Source organism: Plecotus auritus, assembly GCF_963455305.1.
Source record: "Plecotus auritus genome assembly, chromosome: 3".
Lineage (NCBI taxonomy): Eukaryota > Metazoa > Chordata > Mammalia > Chiroptera > Vespertilionidae > Plecotus > Plecotus auritus.
This window is the reverse complement of record NC_137772.1, coordinates 179,822,766-179,842,590: the sequence shown is the minus strand read 5'-3', so window position 1 is coordinate 179,842,590 and position 19,825 is coordinate 179,822,766. Positions and strand designations below refer to the sequence as shown.

The window sequence follows — 19,825 nt, the reverse complement described above, 5'->3', positions numbered from 1 at the left end:
TCAGTTGGGTGTCTACAATCTGGGAGATACTGTGAAATGATTATAGGTGAATGAATATTGTTTCAAAGACAGTTTAGTAGATAAGACAAGTCTAAAAACAAACTAAGGATGACATAAATTTTATAAAAGTAATAAAAACGAAGTGTTGAGTGAGGTAGGGGATGTCAAATGAGGGAGAGACTATAAAAAGGACCAAAGACAATTTAATAAAAGCAAATCTGAACAAAATACAGTGTATCCTTGAACAACACAGATTTGAACTACATGGGTCCATTTATACACACATCTTTATTATCAACATATGTACAGTACTATAAATGTATTTTCCTTATGATTTTCTTAATATTTTTCTTTCCTCTAGCTTACTTTATTGTAAAAAGACAGTATATAATACATATAAACATACAAAATATTTGTTAATTGGCTGTTTATATTATCGGGGTAAAGCTTCAGGTCAACAGTAGGCTATTAGTAGTTAAGTTTTGGGGGAGTCAAAACTTATATACAGGTTTTCAGTTTCCAGGATGAGTTGTTCAAGAGTCAATTGCATAGTCAGGTATTATTCCACATTTGAAAATTCTAGTTTCTCTCAGATTGGTCTCCCAATCCCCACAGCACCTCTTTCACATTTTTACCACTCCCCTCAAATCTCAACCTGTCAATCACTCCTGCTGAGCCCTTCAACCCAGAACCCAGCATAAGATCTTAGCACACAGTCTTTTTTTTTTTTTTTTTTTAAGTATTTTTATTGGTTTCAGAGAGGAAAGGAGAGGAATAGAAAGATAGAAACATCAATGATGAGAGAGAATCATTGATAGGCTGCCTCCTGCCTACCCCCAACTGGGGAGGATCAAGCCTGCAACCCAGGCATGTGTCCTTGGCTGGAATCGAACCTAGGACCCTTTAGTCCACAGGCCAGTGCTCTATCCAATGAGCCAAACCAGCTAGGGCTAGCACACAGTCTTTATAGGAAATAAGTTCCTCAACTTCTTATCCCTATACCTACCAAGTCTGTATATAGCTGTCTGTATCCACACACATTTGTTTTCCTCCCTCACACAGGAAGAACAAACTCTCCTCTCACTAAGGCTTAACTTTCTTTCTACTTGTCCTGTAAGTCTGTTCCAGATTTTGGGATTTACAGACAGTTAACATTTCTAACCTTTTGGGAACTGACATAGGGCTGCTAGCTTTTTTAACCTTGACAAATAACAGTATACATTTTACAATCCTCCCATCTCTTATCACCATGATTTCATAAAAGAATGCACTTGCAACACCAAATACTAAGTTCTGTGCACTACTCTGTTTATTTGCATTTCCCTGTGGAACAGTGCAGCTATCTGGTGCATTTGGGACTCTGTCTGAAACAGGTCCCCTCCTTCCCCTCCGGGCCTGCTCCATGGGTTATGCTGTTTTCAATATTTTTTAAATCTATTCTTTACTAGAGATTAATTTATCTCTCCTCTTGCCAAATCAAAAATAGTTTACATTTGAAGACTGCTTCCTCATTTCACTTTCTATTCATTTTTTAAAAAGGTAATAAGCATCCATTTTACATATTCAGCACAGAGGTATATAAAACATATTCAAAAGTACATAAAGAAAAATACCGTTTTCTGCTCCCCATCCCAATCCTAGGTAAAACCCATGTTAAAGATTGATGTTTCTCTTCATACTTTTTCCAGTGGTTATAGAAACACATATAAACAGAGGTTCCAATTTTTACTTTTACAAATAATAAATCATACCATATATATTTTTCTGTAACTTTCTTTTTCTTACTCAACTGTTTATCATGGATACACTTCTTCTTTATATATATATATATATATATATATATATATATATATATATATATATATGTTTTTTATTGATTTTAGAGAAAGTGGAAGGGAGAGCTAGGGAGAGAGAGAAACATCAATGAGAACGAAACATTGATTGGCTGCCTCCTGCATGCTCCCTGCTGGGGATTGAGCCCACAATCCAGGCATGTGTCCTAACTGGGTTGACGCTCAACCACTTTGTCACACCAGCCAGGCGTATCATGGATACTCTTATGTAGCTCAATCTTTTAACTAGCTGCACAATATTATATACTAGTAGTATTAATGCACTATAATTTTTGAGCCATTCTTTTGTTGATTAATAATGCAGATGTGTCTAGATTTTGTGCCATTATAAATAATGCTGGAATAACTTTTCTTACACATGTATCTTTTTTAAATTGTGCATTTAATTTTTCCATAGAATTGACTTCTTGAAGTGATATTATAGAGACAAAAGATATGTATAACTTCTATTTTAATACGTACTTCCTGTAGAAGGTATATATTGGTTTGGTTTGGTTTGTTTTGCCACCCAGCATTCATCTCCTCTTTTTCTGGGTAAAAGCACCTTGGTTTTCTTTAGATAAATTAGTCCCCCTTTTATCTGAATCCATCGGGTTACAAATGGTATTGACTCCTCCACTGGCTCCTATGTTTGGTCAATAAGAGCATAATATCCCACTAGTTGTAATGTTCTATAGCTCAGGGGTGGGCACATGACTCAATGCAGGCCAATAATAATTAGATCAAGAACTTTTACTTTCTGCTGCACTTGTTGCTGTAAGGATGTTAGCTCTTTTCATGAAGAGAGACCTTTACTGAAAATGACTTCCATGCAGAGGAAGGCAGAACTAAGACAAGGAAAGAGACTGGATTGTAATGATAACATTAGGTAGATTTGATTCAGTTAGATCTTCATTTTCATTTGTTTGACTCTATAAATGACTTTTAGAGAGGAGGTTTGAGTTGGGTTTTTGGTTGCCTGTAACCAAAGATGTCTTGAGTGACACTACCAGATTACCTCTAGAATTATTGCAGTCTACACTCTAATTAAAGGTAGAAGAATGTCTTGCCATGAATTTTCAATTTTTTTAGTGTAATGTGCATTAAATGCTGTCACTGTTATTTTAATTAGTGTTTCCCTGACAAGTGGGGTTGAACTTCTTTTCATATATTTATGGGCCGTTTATAGCTTTTTATGTTTTTATATTAAGTTGTTTGTCTTTTTCTTCTTCTTTTTTTTTAATATATTTTATTGATATTTCACAGAGAGGAAGGGAGAGGGATAGAGAGCTAGAAACATCGATGAGAGAGAAACATCGATCAGCTGCCTCCTGCACACCTCCCACTGAGGATGTGCCCGCAACCAAGGTACATGACCTTGACCGGAATCAAACCTGGGACCCTTCAGTCCGCAGGCTGACGCTCTATCCACTGAGCCAAACCGGTTTCGGCATCTTTTTCTTCTTTTTTAAAAACAATATGGTTTTACTCATTTCAGAGAAAGGAAGGGAGGGGGAGAGAGAGATAGAAACATCAGTAATGAGAGAGAATCATCAATTGGCTATCTCCTGCAACCCTCCTACTGGGGTTTATGCCCACAATCTAGGAATGTGCTCTGACTGAGAATTGAACTATGACCTCCTGGTTCATTGGTCGACATTCAATCACTGATCCACAATGGCCGGGTTCATATCCACTTTTATAGATTCACTCTTTATCCCTTTTTCTCCCTCCAGACTCTGACCAAGCAGACAAGCCTTAAGCCAGTGCCTATACTTTCCACACAAAGTAAAGGACCAGATACACAAGCCAAAACATTGCCCATTTAGAGGTATTCCCCTCACTGCTGTTTTTCAGGGCCACTCCTAAGTGGCTACCTGTGGCACTTGGACATTGGGACTGCCTCTTTTTGGTCTGGAAGAAGGGAAGGCCAGACCAAGCATGAGATATAAAGTTTTTATTGGACTCAGACCAGGAGTCCATGGGTCTTGCGTGGTAGAGCTCACAGAATGTGTTGGTGTGTTTGTAGAAGACCAGGCACTGCAATGTGTTTCTGTAGAACCTGCCAGAGATGTGGATGCCCTTACAGCGCATGTCCACCATCCTCCTGCCTCGCAGTAGTATTACTTGACCACTATCATTACCCAGTAACTCATGAGATGGCCTCAGCTATCTTTTCCCCCCATCTTTGTGGGAAAAGCCAGCAACTATTCTATAAAAGTATGTGTATGTGTCTTCCACCACAGATGACATAATCTCACTCCTGAACCCTGGGAATCTGTGTTGTGATTCTCACATTGGGGCTTGCTATCAACTTTTAAATGTTTACACATAGACAAGAATATTCAAATATACAAATGCATTTTTTTAAAGCAAAAATCTTTACAAATCTCATAATTAGGGGCAATTCCTATCAAATCATCAACATCCTAGTGAACATCTTTTTAGACCTTTTTCTCTATATTTAAATAAGTAAATAAAGCAATGTAATGCTTTTATAACTGCTTTTTGATTCAATGATATGTTAATGAATCTACATTTATATAATTCCTTTGTTTGTATATATCATAAATTAACCAGTTTGCTGTTGATACAGTTCTTAGCTGGGTAGTACTGCCCTCTAGAGTATGTTTTGTGTCTAGAGAGTATATATTGAAATATTATTTTGTTACAAATTACTTTCCTTTTATTTCCCTCTGATATTACAGTTAGGTATATTTTGTTGTAGGTATCTATGACTTTCATTTCAGAGCTGTATAGGGCATGTTAAAATATTTATTTTAAAAAGAGAATTGAGTTGGTTAGGGTTGAGAAGCTTTGCTTATAGATATAGATGGAGAATTTCCAATTTTCAATATTACAAAACATGCTCTGATGAACATCTTTATGCATTTATCCTTTGAAGTGGGTTTGGTACATTAAGGAGTATGCATGTTTAACATGTTGACACATTGCACCAATATACCCAGCTGCCACAGGACATGAGAATGCCAATTCCCTAATATACTCACAAAAAAGAACACAATTCTGATGTTGATAGAGGTTGTTCTTTCCATAAGAGCTAGATAAGATTTTCTTAAAACTCTTATTTTATGCCTGGGCATAAACCTAGAACCCTCCCCATGATTTTGAAAGTTCCAGGAACTTACTTTATTTCTAGTCACTTCTTGGTTTAATTTCTAACTTCAACTGACTTCTTTTTCTCTTCTTTTTTTAAAATAACAGCTTCCAAGCTTCTTATCATGGCTTGATGCTTCTTCTGACCTGAAACTCTCCGGGAACCCACCAAAAGTAGAACAAAAAACACTCCTACCACCCTGGAATTCCAAGGAGTTTAGGAGTTTAGGAGTTCTGTGTCAGTGACTGGGGTCAAAGGCCAAATATTAGAAAAAAAGATGCTCCTGATATTTTTATCACTTAGGGAATTACAAGGGTTTGGGAGCTCTGTGCCAGAAACTGGAAGCAGAGACCAGTTATTATTTCATAGGAGTTGTCCCACAGTTCTTAGATACTCTATTTTGCTCTTTTCAGGGTTTTTTTTTTTCCTCTCTGCTTTTCAGTTTTGGAAGTTTATATTGACTAGAGGCCTGGTGCATGAAAATTCATGCATTGAAGGGGGAAGTCCCTCAGCCTGGCCTGCCCCCTCTCACAATCTGGGAGCCCTCAGGGGTGGGAGGCGACCCAGCGACCAGGGGAAGGCGACGCCCCATCACACCTCTGCTGCTGCCACTGCCAGCAGCGCAAGCCTTGGCCAGCCCTGGTTACCTGAGCCTTGGGTGGCCCTGGGCGGCTGGGCAGCCGCCATCCAAGGCTTGCCTGTGCCTCAGGCCGGCCCTGGGCGGCTGGGGTCTGAGGGGACTGGGGGACTCCGGAGGCAGGTGCGTGGAGTGGCCAGGCCTGGCTGGGGGCGGGCCCAGCCTTGCCACGCACCTGCCGCCCCAGCAGGGCTGAGGGGACTGGGCGCTGCCATCTTGTGGCTGTGGGAGCCGCCATCTTTGAGGGCATGGCAGTCAATTAGCATATTCCCTCCTTATTGGCTGTGGCCACCGCCATCTTTACAATGGTGTGAGGGTCAATTAGCATATTCCCTCTTTATTAGATAGGATATCCTCAAGCTCAGCTATTCTTTCCTTAGCTGTGTCTTCATTTTTATGACTGTTTTTGACCACTAGCATTTCTTTTTAAATTCTTTCTTAGAATTTCCATCTCTCTGTTTACATTATCCATTTGTTCTTGCTTGTGGTCTATTTCATGCATTAGGGTCTTAGCATATTAATTATAGTTATTATAAATTCCCACTCAGATAATTTCAATATCCCTGCCACATATGTGTCTAGTGCTGATGCTTGTTCTGTCTTTTGAAAGTGTGTCTGTGTTTTGTTTGCTTCTTAGTATGCCTTGTAATTTTCTTCTTTATAGCTGTTTGTGATTTATTGTGCTATAGACAGAATGTTTGTGTCCTCTAAAATTCAAAATTCCCCCTCAAAATGTTGAAACCTAATTCCCAATGTGATGGTACCAGAGGTGCGGGCCTTTGAAAAATGATTATATTATCAGGGACTAATGCCTTTTAAAAGAGACCCCAGAGAGCTCCCGTGCCTCTTCTGCCCTGTGAGAACACAATCAGAAAGTGACTGTCTGTGAACCAGGAAGTAGGCTCTCACGAGACACCAAATCTGCTGCCACCTTGACTTTGCACTTTCCAGCATCCAGAACAATGGGAAATAAATTTATGTTATTTGGATTTGCGACCCTGCGTTCCCTCTCCCACAATACCCCGCGCTCTTTCTTTCCAACCTGCCCGGCACGATGGCTCCCGCAAAGAAGGGTGGCGAGAAGAAGAAGGGCCGCTCCGTCATCCACGAGGTGGTGACCTGGAGGTACACCATCAACATCCACAAGCGCATCCACTGCGTCGGGTTCAAGAAGCGTGCCCCTCAGGCACTCACGGAGATCCGGAAATTTGCCATGAAGGAGATAGGGACTCCAGACGTGTGCATAGACACCAGGCTCAACAAAGCTGTCTGGGCCAAAGGAAGAAGGAATGTCCCATATAGTATCCGGGTACGTTTGTCCAGAAAACGTAATGAGGATGAAGATTCACCAAACAATCTGTATACATTGGTCACCTATGTGCCTGTCACCACTTTAAAAAAATCTACAGACCGTTAATGTGGACGAGAACTAATGCTGATGGTCAAATAAAGTTATGCACCTGCAAAAAAAAAAAAAATTATGTTGTTTGTAAGCTATCCATCCTATGGTATTTTTGTTATAGTAGCCTGAGTGGAATAAGATACCTTGGGTGAAAGTAACTGTTTTAAATAGGTTAGTAATTGGGTGGTATGTTCTGGGGAGAGAAGTATTGTATAGACCTATGATTAGGTCTCCAACTTTTAGTGAACCTGCGCGGCTGGATGTGGACTTCACAGGTGCTTCTCAGTACCACCACTTCCTCCTTAGGTGGGATTGTCTGGCTGGTGTGAGCTGAGTTGGGTATTTCCTTTCCCCCAAGTGAGTTAGGTCGTGATAAAACTCCAATAGTTTATGTTATGCTAAAATAGTTTCTCTGGAGGGTAGGCCTTATGAAGAACAGAATGCTCTGGAACAGGGGTCCTCAAACTTTCTAAACAGGGGGCCAGTTCACTGTCCCTCAGACCATTGGAGGGCCGGACTAAAGTTTAAAAAACAAACAAACTATGAACAAATTCCTATGCGCACTGCGGGCCGGGAGGAGTCGGCTGCTAAGCAGGACAGGCAGCGGCACCCGGTTGGCCGGATAAATGTCCTCGGTGGGCCGCATGTGGCCCGCGGGCCGTAGTTTGAGGACCCCTGCTCTGGAATATTTCAAAATAGCTCCTTTTCCCCTCCCCCTACTGGAACCCTTGAAGGTATTTTTCTCCTAAATTAAGTATGAGGACCTGTTAGAGCTCCTGGTAGAGTACCAACGTTTGGGGGCCCCCTCTACAACCTGGTCTCCCTGGTGTTTTTAACTATTAGATTCTCCACACTGAGCTTCCAGAAATTCATCAGTGACAGGTTAGGTTTCCCACCCTGGCCCTGGTTCCCACTGTGGGTTCTGCTCCAGTTAGTTGTGATTCTTTGTGTTTGTCTGTGTGTCTCTCCAGTTTGGGGAACGGTGGTTTGTCCTGTGACCTCGCTTCTCTGACAGATCTAAGAAGAGTTGATATTTCAGTTTGTTTAACTTCTTACTTGTCAGAATGGAGTGGAAAATTCTAAGCTCTTTCTATGTTGAACTGGAAATTAGAAATACCATGATTATCATTTTAATGATGAAAAAAACTGAAGGTGTAAGAAAGAATTGTTGCATCCAAAAAATTTTTAATTAAAATATTATCAATATTCAATTCAAATGTTATCCCTCTGTAAATTTAATAAGAAAAAATAATTTGATCATTCTTCTTTTTAATTGAGCATAGAAGATTCTCAGCTTGAGGTTTGGCCGTATTTTCTGCTAGTGGAATAAAGATTCTGAATACAGCTCAGTGATTATTACTCAATCTGTCTTGGGTCTAGTCCCCTGGACACATTCTGGGTGCCAAAGAGTGAAAACGAAATGGCTTCAAGTAAAAACCCAAAGAAGGGTTTGACTAAAATCTTTAACTCACTGGGTGCCAAATGTCTTTGGCACTGCACTCATAGAGTAAGATAGAAATGTGAGGGAGCCATTTGCCCACCTCTGCTATGGACAACAATGCAGTTTGGACACCTCGAGAGATAAGTGTGGTTGTTTCTGGAAAATGGCTGCACCTGGCAAAGCTGCCGGAGGGACTGTGGAATGCAGAGGAACAGCATGTGATGGTATTAAGTTCCCACCAGTGCTCAATAGAGCAGCAGTAGTCATCAGCCAAGAATTGCTTTGCTAGATGGAACAGTAGGAGAGATTTTATTTTTTTGTAATCCAGTGGAACAGATATAGTAGGAGTTTGGGACAAGTGAGACATCCTGGGAATACTTAGGGTGCACTTTGCAAGGAATCATGATCCATAGGAAGTAATTAGGGAGTAAAATTTGGGCCCTAATAAAAATGTGACGTAATTTGTGATGCCAAGTATAATTTGGCTACCTTATATTAATATCCATTGACACGTTAGCCCTCTCTACCTTTGTTACTATTAGTAATAAGCAGCAGATTTTTTTTTTTTAGTCTAAAGTTGTTATCAATGAATGAATGAGGCAAATAAATAAAAGAACTTTGCTAAATTAACATCTACTTAGCTGCTAAGAGGATAAAGCAAAATTCATGTTGGCTTTTAGTGTCAAAATGGGCAAAGCAAACCAATATTTATTACCAGTAAGTCACAATATGCCACTTTGAAAATGAGTTTGGCATTAATTTGTATTAAAGAAAGGACTCATCCTAGTTTCTTTTAAGGAAATTGAAGAATGACTCACTTCACTCCCAAACACATTTAAAAATAAATGAAGTCCTATTTTAGAGACCACTAACATTAACACTGTTCTTTCCCAATTAAAACACACAAAAGAAATTTCAATAGCATCCAACAGAAAAATTCCTCTTATTAGAGAACCTTTAAGAAACATTTCCTGTGTTTTGGAGGAATAGGAAATGAGATGTTAGATAATTGAACATATAATGCTACTTTGCTATATTGTCTTCTAAGGAAGAGATTAGATAGATGGTTATCCTTAAATAGAGACAAAGTTATTTCAAGTGGAATCCCCACTGATTATTTTAATGTCATATTGTTTTAGTCCTAACACTTAACATTTCCTGAAGATTCTGAAACACTTAGTACTAAAGAGAAGACACTAAAATTTATATTACCCAGGGAAAGAAATGAGCATTACGTTTCTTTTTAAATGGTGATAAAAATGAAATTCCTTGAGCTTTCTGGCTTGTTTGAAAATCTATCATTCTGCGTACTTTGACTCATTAGGAATCAGGAACATTAATTCAGTAGCAGCTCTGAATGGCCCCGTAAGGTGAGGAAACTTTTACAGTCCTTTGAAGAATCAATGTCACAGTGGCTCTCAGATTTACTCAAGTTTCCCAGAAATATCAGAAATAAGTATAGGGCACTTGTTCATCTTAGCAACAAACTTATTCTAAAATTTCTTCATTGGAAAAACTAGTATGGAATGTGACAGACTATCTCTTTATTTTTAAATTAATTTATTATTATTTTGTTGTTACTTAAAGTATTACAAATACTAGTACACATGTCTCCTTTTCCCCCCATTGACCTCACCGCAGCCTCCCCACCCCCCAGCACATGCCCTCTACAAGAAATGCTAAAGGAAGTTCTGGCTGAAATGTAAGGACACTAAACAGTACTTCCAAGTCCACATGAAGAAATAAAGAACATTGGTAAAAATAATTACATAAAGTCAGTATTAATGTATTTTTGGTTTACAACTCTTTCTATGTGATTTATAAGACAAATGCATCAAACCAAAATTACAAATATATACTAATTGGCACATAGTATATAAAGATTTAATTTGTGACAATAACAGCATAAAGGGGAGGAGCTACATAGAAGATAAGTTTTTATATACTACTGAAACTAAGTTGGATTTGAATTAAAATCTTATAAATTAAGATGTTAATTGTAATCACCTGGTAATTACTAAGAAAATAGCTTAAAATAGCAGTAAAATGGTATACCAGAAAATATCTATGAAACACAAAATAAGGCAGTAATAGAGGAATTGAGGAACAAAAAATATATGACATATAGAAAACAAATAGAAACACAGTAGCAGTCACTCCTCCCTCATCAGTAATTAATTAAGTGTTAATGGATTAAAACTCTCCAATTAAAAGGAAGAGATGGTAGAATGAATTTTTGAAATGATCCAACTATATGCTGTGTATAATAGACTCACTTTAGATCTAAAAGTACAAATACATTGAAAGTGAATGGATGAAAAATACTATGCTATGGAGAGTAATAACCAAAAAAGAGCTAGGTGGCTATACTAATATTAGACCAAATAGACTTAAAGTCAAAAATTGTTTCAAGCTGAAACCAGTTTGGCTCAGTGGATAGAGCATCGGCCTGCAGACTGAAGGGTCCCGGGTTTGATTCTGGTCAAGGGCATGTACATTGGTTGTGGGCAATCCCCAGTGGGAGGTGTGCAGGAGGCAGCTGATCGATGTTTCTCTCTCATCGATGTTTCTAGCTCTCTATCCCTCTCCCTTCCTCTCTGTAAAATATCAATAAAATATATTAAAAAAATTGTTTCAAAAGTCAAAGGACATTATCCTATCTAATAAAAGAGTAATATGCAAATTGACCATACCTCCACTACACCCACAAGCCACACCCACCAGCCAATCAGGAGCGAGTATGCAAATTAACCCAACCAAGATGGCTGTGGCCACAGAGAGAGCAGGAGGCTTGGGTTTCCCTGACAATGGAGGAAGCCAAGCTTTCTGCCTGCCCTGTCGGGCCCAGGCCTCCACTCAAGGCTACAAAGTTTCAATTATAGAAGATAAATAAATCCCAACAAAAATGGCTGCATCCACGGAGCGAGCAGGAGGCTTGGCTCTGCTCAAGGCTACAAAGTTTCAATTATAGAAGATAAATAAATCCCAGATACCAGGGCCTCCATTTGGGTTGCCAGGGGGTGTGGCCAGCCTGCAAACCACCACAGGCCCCTCACCCAGGCTGCCCCACACCCCAAGGGAACCCCCACCCTGATCCAGGACACCCTTCAGGGCAAACCAGCTGGCCCCCACCCATGCACCAGGCCTCTATCCTATATAATCCTATCTAATAAAAGAATAATATGCAAATTGACTGCCACTCCAACACACAAGATGGCTGCCCCCATGTGGTCAAAGATGACTGCCCCCATGTGGACACAAGATGGCTGCCACAAGATGGCCAGCAGGGGAGGGCAGTTGGGAGGGACCAGGTCTGCAAGGGAGGGCAGTTGGGGGCAATCAAGCCTGCAGGGGAGGGCAGTTAGGGGTGACCAGGCCGGCAGAGGAGGAATGTTGGGGGCGACCGGACCTGCAGGGAAGGGCAGTTGTGGGGGACCCAGGCCTGCAGGGCAGAGCAGTTGTGGGGGACCAGACCTGCAGGGGAGGGCAGCTAGGGGCAAACAGGCTGGCAGGGGAGCAGTTAGGCAACAATCAGGCTGGTAGGGGAGTGGTTAGGGGGTGATCAGGCTGGCAGGCAGAAGCGGTTAGGGGCAATCAGGAAAGCAGGCAGGCGAGCAGTTGGGAGCCAGCAGTCCTGGATTGTGAGAGGGATGTCCGACTGCCCGTTTAGGCCTGATCCCATCAGAGAGGTATCCCAGATTAGAGAGAGTGCAGGCTGGGCTGAGGGACACACACCCCCGTGCACAAATTTCGTGCACCAGGCCTCTAGTACATTGATAAAAGGGTGTATCCATCAAGAAGATGTAGCAATTATAAATATATATGCACCTAATGACAGAGCCCCATATTATATGACAGAATTGAAGGAAGGAATAGCTCAAAAATAATAGTTGGAGACTTCAACACCCCACTTTCATTAATGGATAGAACAGCTAGACATAAGATCAAGAAGTAAACAGAGGACTTGCACAACACTATGAAATAACTAGACCTAATAGACATATAGAACACTCCACCCAACAACAAAAGAATGCATATTCCTATCAAGTGCACGTGGGACATTCTACAGGATAGATCATATGTTATGCCACCAAACAAATCTCAATAAATTTAAAGTGATAGAAATCATTCACAGTATCTTCTCCAATTACAATGGAACAAATGTAGATATCAATAATAGAAGGAAGTCTAGGTACTTCACAAATATATGAAAATTAAACAACACACTCTTTTTTTTTTCACTTATGCATTCCTTGGTTGATTCTTTTTTTTTTTTAATAAATCTTTATTGTTCAGATTATTACAGGTGTTCTTCTTTTTTTCCCCCATAGCTCCCCTCCACCTGATTCCCCACCCCACCCCATGCCCTTACCCCCTGCCACTGTCTTCATCCATAGGTGTAAGCTTTTTGTCCAGTCTCTTCCCGCACCCCTCACACCCTTTCCCCCCTGAGAATTGTCAGTCCACTCCCTTTCTATGTCCCTGATTCTATTATATTCACCAGTCCATTCTGTTCTTCAGATTTTTTATTCACTTGATTTTTAGATTCACTTGTTGGTAGGTATGTATTTGATGTCATTTTGTTGTTCATAATTTTTATCTTTACCTTTTTCTTCTTCTTCCTCTTCTTAAAGAACACCCTTCAGCATTTCATGTAATCCTGGTTTGGTGGTGATGAACTCCTTTAGCTTTTTCTTGTCTGTGAAGCTCTTTATCTGACCTTCAACTCTGAATGATAGCTTTGCTGGGTAGAGTAATCTTGGTTGTAGGTTCTTGCTGTTCATCACTTTGAATATTTCTTGCCACTCCCTTCTGGCCTGCATAGTTTCTGCCGAGAAATCAGCTGACAGTCGTATGGGTGCTCCCTTGTAGGTAACTAACCGGTTTTCTCTTGCTGCTTTCAAGATTCTCTCTTTGTCTTTTGCCCTTGGCATTTTAATTATGATGTGTCTTGGTGTGGTCCTCTTTGGATTCCTCTTGTATGGGGTTCTGTGTGCTTCCTGAACTTGTAAGTCTATTTCTTTCACCAGGTAGGGAAAGTTTTCTGTCATTATTTCTTCTAATAGGTTTTCAATATTTTGCTCTTTCTCTTCTTCTGGCACCCCAAAAATTCGGATGTTGGTACGCTTAAAGTTGTCCCAGAGGCTCCTTACACTAGCTTCATATTTTTGGATTTTTTCTTTTTGTTTTTCTGGTTAGGTGTTTTTTGTTTCCTCATATTTCAGATCTTTGGTTTGATTCTTGGGGTACGTTGGTCTACAGTTGAGTTTCTGTATATTCTTTATTTCAGACAGTGTATGCTTAATTTCTGACTGGTCCTTTTCCATTTTTTTGGCATTCTCATTAAGGTCCTTGAAGGTCTCACTAAGCTCCTCGGAGGTCTCATCAAGTTTCTCGGCGGTTTTTAGAAGATTCTTGAGTAACCTTATAAATGTGGTTCTGAACTCTATGTCGTCCATTAGTTTGCTTTCCTCCATTTCTCTCATTCGTGACATGTTCCTTTGTCTCTGCATTTTGCTGCTTCCTTGTGTTGATGGAGTGGCTTTGTGTGGTAGGTGACCTATAGGGGCCAGTAGCTCAGCCTCCCCAATCACCTGAGGTGGACGCCTTTGGTACACCCCTTTGTGGGCTGAGTGCAAAGTCTTGGTGTAGTTAAGCCTTGATTGCTGTTGGTACACTGGGAGGAATTGACCTCCAGGCCAATTGGCTGTGAGGACCTGCTGTGTCTATAATGGAAGAACTGCTGTGCTGGAGACACGCTTATGGTGCAGGACTTGTTTCAGTGGGGCTTTGGTGCTCACTGAGTCTGCCTCTTGAATGTGTCACTTATGGATGCGAGGAGTTGAAATCTGGTGTCTCACACTGACCACTAGGTACACTGGCTTCTGGATCTCCAATGGGGTGCAGGTCAGCTACTGTCTGAGGCCACCCAGCAGGAGCTACAACGAGAACTACAGTTTTCTCCTCTTTGCTTGGGGTTTGGAGGTTTTGGAGCTGTCTGACCCGGGCTGCAAGTTTGCTAGGTTAAGCTGCGATAGGGCACGCCATTCATATGCTAAAGCCGCTGCTTGGAGCTTGGGTGGGTTCCTAGATTGTGCAGGGCGGAGTCTCAGGGCGTGACTAGGCTAGGGCGTGGCAAACAGCGATGGCTGCCAGTTAGCCAGCTCTGAGGGTCTGCGTCTCCGACCATGTCCCTGCGTCCCGTGCCCCAGCACAATAAACAATTGTTCCTGCGCGCAGCCCTGCAAGCAAGCCTCCCTCACTTTCTGACCCCACGGCAGACCGTCCAGCTTCTCCCCGTAGGAGTTTGGGTCTCCCGCGTCTCCCCAGAAACTGGAGTTCGGAGTAATCGGGAGCTTATCTCCCTTCAGGTTGAAAACAGCAGTGCTCCCAGTCACCCGTCGCCAGCCCGATTCGAGCACCTCCGTACCTCAGCTTTTCAGCGCTTGTGCACCCCTCAATGCTGTTTGCTCTTTCCTTCTAGTTGTAGAACTTCCACTCAGCCAGCTTTCCGGTGGTTCTGGGTGATAGACGTTTTGTCTTTTAGTTGTAGTTTTGAAATTGTTGTGCGAGGCAGCAGTTTATGTGTTTACCTACGCTGCCATCTTGGATCCTCTAAACAACACACTCTTAAACAACCAATAGTCATAGAAGAAATCACAAGAGAAATTAGAAAATATCTTGCAATAAATTAAAATGAAAATTCAACAGTTACCGGGGATGAGGGAAATGGGGAATGTTGGTCAAAGGGTACAAACTTCAAATTATAAATAAGTTCTGGGACCTAATGTACAGCATGATGATCAAAGTTAATTATACCGTATTATATACTTGAAAGTTGCAAAGATAGTAGATCCTAAATGTTCTCATTGCAAAAAATAAATGGTAATTATGTGACCTGATGGAGGCATTAGCTAATGCCATGGTGGCAAGAATTTTACAATATATAAGAGTATCAAATCAACACATTGCACACTCTGAATTTGCACAATGTTATACATCAATTATATCTCAATAAAGCTGGGGGAAAAAAGAAAGAAAACACAACACACCCAAATGTATGGGCTTCAGCAAAAGTAGTGCTAGAGGGAAATTTATAGGTACAAACAACTACAGTAAAAAAGAAGGTAGATCTCAAATAAATAACCTAGCTTCCCACCTTAAGGAACTTGAATAAGAAGAACAATTTAAGCCCCAACCAAGCAGAAGAAGGAAATAATAAAGATTAAAGTGTACAAAGCTGAACATAGTTTTACCATATGGTTCGGCAATCATGCTCCTAAGTATTTATCAAACTGATTGAAAAATTATGTCTACAGAAAACCTTCATGCAAATGTTTATAGCAGGTTTATTCATAGTTGCCAAAACTGGGAGCAATTAATATACCCTTCAATAGATGAAAGCATAAGCAAACTATAGTATATCCATACAATGGAATACTATTCAATCATATAAAGAAATGAGCAATCAACCAGGCAAAAACATGGGTGAATCTTAAATGTATATTGCTAAGAAAATTAAGCTAGTCTGAAAAGGCTACATGTATATAAACATAATTCCATTGATATGACATTCTGGAAAAGACAAACCTATAGAGATGGTAAACAGTTCAGTTGTTGCCTAAGGTTTTTTTGTGGAGGAGGGTTGATAGGTGCAGTACAGATTTTTTTATGGTGTTAACTATTCTGTATGGCACTGTAATGGTGAATACATAGCATTATGTGTTAAAGCTCATTGAACTTCATTTTTTGTTGTTTATTATTATTTTTTGTTATTGTGAATCCTCACCCAAGGATATTTTTCCACTGAGTTTTTAGAGAGAGTGGAAGGGAGTGGGAGAGGCACACACAGAGAGAAACATTGATATGAGAGAGACATAAATTGGTTGCCTCTCCCATGTGCTCCTACCCGGGCCAGCATGGAGCCCGCAACCAAGGTTCATGCCCTTGACTGGAATCAAACCCAGGACCCTTCAGTCTGTGGGCTGATGCTCTATCGACTGAGCCAAACTGGCTAGGGCAAAACTCATAGAACTTTACAACACATTCAGTGAAACTTAATGTATCAAATTTTAAAAATCATTTAGGCGCTTGGGGATCCTAGGGTGGAATGCAGACTGTGAGAAAAGAATATAACTATTTCAAGGAGCTGGGGTGGGCACAGGTACTGACCTACCTTAGGAAATGAATGGGGACTAAGACCAAAGGCAAAAGGAGCTGTACATAGCATTGTGCTTTAGTTGGTCAGGTTGTTTCTCCTGGAGGTATGAGTGAACAATCCTGAAATTACTAAAAGTGTATACTGGGAGTAAGTACTGGTCCATGAATGGCAGATGGCGGAAGCCACATTTCTGATGGTTGGAGAGGGAGGTTACAGATAAACAAAGAGGCAAATGGTAGGATGATCTATGCGTGTAGTTAAGAATTAGAATTAGAGACATCAGTATGGACTCATGTTTAGCTTAATATAAATACAGATGGATACATAAAGAAATATTTGTGGGTATGTGTGTATATATGTGTCAGTACACACACACAATTATTTCCTTTCTCTGTCAGCTAAGAGGGGCTAGAAGCAATAACACCCCAGTAGCAATGAGCATACCCAACATCCAGATCTTGGTTTCTAATACTATTCTCCACTAAAAGGAGTGAGGGACCCTGGAGAAATGGCTGATTCTAGAGCTGGGGTAAGGTATATATGTGTTGATCCTGTAGTGTTTTGTAGTTTCAGAAGGTAAGGAAGTGCTCAAAAACCACACCAATGTGGGTATGTGAAAGGGACACAGAAGCCAATTAAAAGAGCTCCTAATGGCCAAATTTAGCAACAAAACAAATACGTGGCACTAGGTTATAACCCAGAGTGTAAATAAATCCTGCATAATAAAAGCCTAATATGCAAATTGACCGGTCGCTATGATGCACACTGACCACCAGGGGGCAGACGCTCAATGCAGGAGCTGCCCCAGCCCACAGGCCTTAAGCCAGCCAAGGCAGGTGCCAGTGGCCCCCCCTCCCGCCCCAATCGCCCTGCTGGTTGCCCCGCAGAGGGAGGTGACTGGTGGCTGCAGCGGGGGGACAGGGCTGACGAGCGGGTGGTGCCAGGCCGGCCAAGGCAGGTGCCAGCGGGGGTCTCCTGATCGCCCTGCCGGTCACCCCACAGATCGACCCTGATCATCGGCCAGGCCTAGGGACCCTACCCATGCACAAATTTTGTGCATCAGGCCTTTAGTATAAAATAAATATCCATGAGTCCACACTGATTTATAGGAATGATTGAATAAAAAATAAATAAGAGACAGTATGCAAATTTCCTACTCAGGAGCATTCCAAATTATATATGTAGATACTTGGTTGTCAAGGAGGTGGGGCATATCTCCTATCCCTCATGTGTGGGCTGTGCATAGTGACTTCCTTCCAAAGAATCCTATATAATAAAAGGCTAATATGCAAATTGTCCCCTCAGGAGTTCGGTCAGGAGTTCAACCACTCACTATGATGTGCACTGACCAGCAGGGGGCAGCACGGAATGAAAGAAGGCTCCAGCCAGCAGCTGGCAGCTGGGGGAAGGAAGGCCCCAGCCGGCAGCCAGAAGGCCCCGTTCGACCCTGATTGCTGGCCAGGCCTATGCATGAATTTTGTGCACTGGGCCTCTAGTACAGTATGAAAGGAGGAAAAAAGAGATCTAGGTCAACACCAACAGTGATGTCATGTTGACAGTATGCACCTTGGATATAATGTGATGAGAATGGTACTTTACTTCTGTGGTCTTTCTCTCCAAAATGCATAAACCCCAGTCCACTCACAAGAAAAATGTCAGACCAGCCCCAATTGAAGGACATTCTACAAAACACCTGACCAGTACTCATCAAAATTGTGAAGGTCACTAAAAACAAGGCAAGTCTGAGAAACTGTCACTGGTGAGAAGAGCCTAAGGAGACATGATGACTAAATGTAGTATGATGTCCCGGATGGGATCCTGGAACAACAACAACAAAAAAGAAAGAACATTAGGTGAAAACTAAGGAAACAGGGATAAAATATGAACTTTAGTTAATACTTATGTATCTATTGGTTTATGAGTTGAGACAAATGGACCATACTAAGGTAAGATGTTAACAAAAGGGGAAAGTGTGTGGGAGACATGTGGAAACTCTTGTTCCATATTTTCAACTGTTTTGTAAGCCTGAAACTCTTCTACAATGAAAAGTTCATTTTTCAAAAAATACAGAACATCCTTGTCACGTGAAGGTGCATTCACGGGGGATGTAGGTAGATGAGGTCTCCCAGCTGTCTCCTTGTGGACCTAGACATCACTAGGTCCATGAGATTGCACCCAGCGAGTCAGAGGAGACCCCACCATGGTGGGTGCTGTGGGCTTAGAGCCCTGCCCTCAGCAGTCTTCATAGACTTTGTTATTAATAACTTACTGAATACAAACAGGAAACAGTTGTGACTATAGATGCCCACACAGAGGCATTCACATGACCTGCAGGTGTAGCTGGTCAGCTCTCCTTTGCTTCTTCTGCAGCCACATCTCACACCACTCTTCTCTTGATCATTATACTCTAGCCATCTATACTAATAATAGACAAATATGTAAATTGACCATACCTCCATGACTCCCACAGCCAATCAGGAGTGAGTATGCAAATTAACCCAACAAAGATGGTGGGCCCGTGGGCAGCACACACGTGCACAGGCGCCGAGCAGCGGGGGCGGGGCAGGATGCCCGCCCGCCCACCGCGTAGCTGGGGCGAAGCGGCGGGTGTCCCCAAGAGCCTGCCCACTCCAAGCCTGTGGCCAGTGCGCACACGCGCCAGCGCCAAGCGGCCGGGGTCCCAGGGAAGCCACTGAAGTGTCCGGTCCTGTCAGCCTGTCCTGGGGGCGGCTAGAGTTCCAAGTCCTTTTGGTTTCTGCAGCCCCTGGACTGGAAGCAGAAACCAAGAGTGTGGCAAGCACCAGGAATGCTGGGAATCATAGTTCTGGTGGCAGATGCGTTGCGGGATCTCCTAGACACTAGAGCAAAGTGAGCCTGGAGCAAGTTACTGTTGCATGTGGGGGGTGGAAGGAAAGCAAAGGTGAGAGACAAAGTCAGAGAGTTGAGGAAAAATTAAAAGGAAGATATCCTGCAACTTCTAGGAAATCTCCACCAATGGAGCAAAGGAAAAAAAAAAAAAGACCTCTATTATTCTGTGAGCACCAAACCAAACTGGGCTGGGGTGTCAGACAATTCGCTCATATGATTGCAAAGTCAGACAGAAACTCCCGGATTGGAGAGGGCTCCCCTGAGGGCTCCCAGATTGAAGAGGGTGCAGGTCGGGCTGAGGGACCCACCCCCCTGTGCACGAATTTCGTGCACTGGGCCACTAGTAACTATATATTTTTAATTCTT

At 41.8% G+C, this 19,825-nt stretch overlaps 1 pseudogene across 1 annotated transcript; it reads left to right on the top strand.

The window, feature by feature from the left end:
* Positions 1–6,641: 6,641 nt before the first annotated feature.
* LOC308244825 (large ribosomal subunit protein eL31-like) lies at positions 6,642–7,020 on the top strand (annotated as a pseudogene). The gene has a single exon. The product of its transcript is annotated as a large ribosomal subunit protein eL31-like (transcript).
* Positions 7,021–19,825: the final 12,805 nt, after the last annotated feature.